The sequence below is a fragment of the Arachis duranensis genome, chromosome 6 (genome assembly GCF_000817695.3).
Source record: "Arachis duranensis cultivar V14167 chromosome 6, aradu.V14167.gnm2.J7QH, whole genome shotgun sequence".
NCBI lineage: Eukaryota > Viridiplantae > Streptophyta > Magnoliopsida > Fabales > Fabaceae > Arachis > Arachis duranensis.
In genome coordinates, this window is record NC_029777.3 from 6,503,614 (window position 1) to 6,505,816 (window position 2,203).

Genomic DNA, 2,203 nt, shown 5'->3' on the forward strand with positions numbered 1-2,203 from the left:
CTTGAATGAACAGCAAGCTCTTCTTTTATCTCCTTGCATGTTCCTTGGTTCTTCCTCCAAGGTCAACATCTTGAGCCTTGAGCTTCACCAACCACAGATTCACTTTTTCTTTTCAATCATCAAATTGGAACCTTTCCTTCTGACTTTTCCAACTTGACCGAAAGCCATGAATATGTAACTGAACTTGTTTTCCAATGGTCAACCAAATCTGAACCCTTGAATACCAACTTGGTCCCCAAGTCTTGATTAAGACCGTAGATACACAGCAGAATAGGGCAGAGTGCAACTTTCCCTTCACAGCCATTTTCGGATAGAGCAGAGAGTAGGGAAGAAAGGATGAAGATCTGATTCATGCAAGATGATATGGTTTACCTTTCTTAGGCTTGATTTAGCTTGGAATTTCTGTTTTAGCTTCTGTGCTTCGAGCTTCAAGTCTCTCTTTCTTGCTTCTTTGGTTAATGGCTTATGGAAGAAGCTTTTCTTCTCTTTCTCTTTCTTGCTTTTTTCTGAAATCTTGATGTGACTTGATTAGAAGGAAGAAGAACGTTGCTTTGGTTGAAGCATTATGGAGGGAAATGAAAATCAATTCGGGCTTGGATCATGTAACCCGTTTGGCCCATCTGATTTCTTTGGCTTTTATCCTTTGCTTTTGTTTGGGCTTTACCCATTAGCCTTGCTGCATTGTCTTTATACCTTTTGGGCTATAAACATTTGGCCTGCAACAATAAACAATTAGTTAATAAGTAGATATAATTAATCAACACTAATTATTTATTTTGCTCAAAAATAATGTTTGTCATCATTAATTAATTTAGTTAATTTCTTAACTCAACAACGACTCTTTGCCATTATCCTCCATAACTGAACTTAAATTTTTAACATGTTAGCTACTAGATAAATGCTAGGAGAATGGAATAAGCAAAATAAACTCAATTTTTTATGACTAAAATTATTGGTCAATCAAATTCTATGAAAGCTAGGAATTATTACTGCATAAGAATGTTATTTTTATGACAACCAAGAGTTACGGAAAAAAAAATCTCTGACTTATTAACTTTCTACGTTCTTTCTTTTGAAACAAGAATACAATACATTTAAATAAAAATGATTTGACTTATTAGCTAGGAGCATCATCTTTATCTATATAACTAGGGGAATCATCTTTATCTATAAAATTGATATATATGCCTAATAAAGAAATAATTAGCAATCTACTCTCATAGTTTCTAGTATATCAAATTATACATGAATGTGCAGTCTTAATGTACATAATACTAACATGGGGTATATCACTGCCCCACTCAAAAGAAATAATTAGGAATAATAAAGTATAAATCTTGCACTTGAGATGAACATCAAAAGAGAAAAAAATTAGCATACAATTAAGCGATAAATTAAGTTTAATTAATTCAAATTATTAGCTAAATCATAGGTATTAATTTAAATAGATTAAATGTCTATTTACAAAATGTAAATAGTAGGTCATAAAATGCTTCCTAAAGGGGAATATGTAATAATTTACTCTCAAACAAATTGAAAATAATAAGATTCCATGTGGAGTATTTGCATTCGTTACGGAGAGGGGTAAAATTTAAGGGGCCTCGTTTAAGTCAACCAACAAAAGAGAAAGTTTTTCTAAACTTTCACTATATATGTGCAGAGGTTACAATTAATGGACTTAATTTTCTATATAATTTTCATGAACAAGAAAAAAAATACAATAATGATTAATGAATAAATTTATCATCTATCCACACTATAGATCCCAACTAAGCAGAATTAGTGTTGATTCCACCACCCTCCTCTTTTTAAGAAACAAATCAAAATACCAATGAAGATAACATTGCCAGTCCAAACAATTTGCCTCCAAAAGAATATGCATACAGCTCAAAAACCTCGTATCAACCAAACTCCAAACTCCTATTTTCAAATTCTACATATACTTTCCTCCTTTCTATGACTATCAGTGCCTAGTGCTAATTCAAGCTTCATTATTCCCGTTTTTGTCACGTGCAAACCTCTCCATGACTAGTGTGTCTAGAGCCTCTAGCACCACTCGGCTTGACTCAGATTCAATTGATGAACAGGCGTCATCCGACAATAACATAGGCCCATTTTTCAAAATTACCTTACCAATTGCAATTCTTTATTTCTGTCCTGGAGTTAAGTTAGCACTTCTCATCCCAACATGTGTGTCGTAACC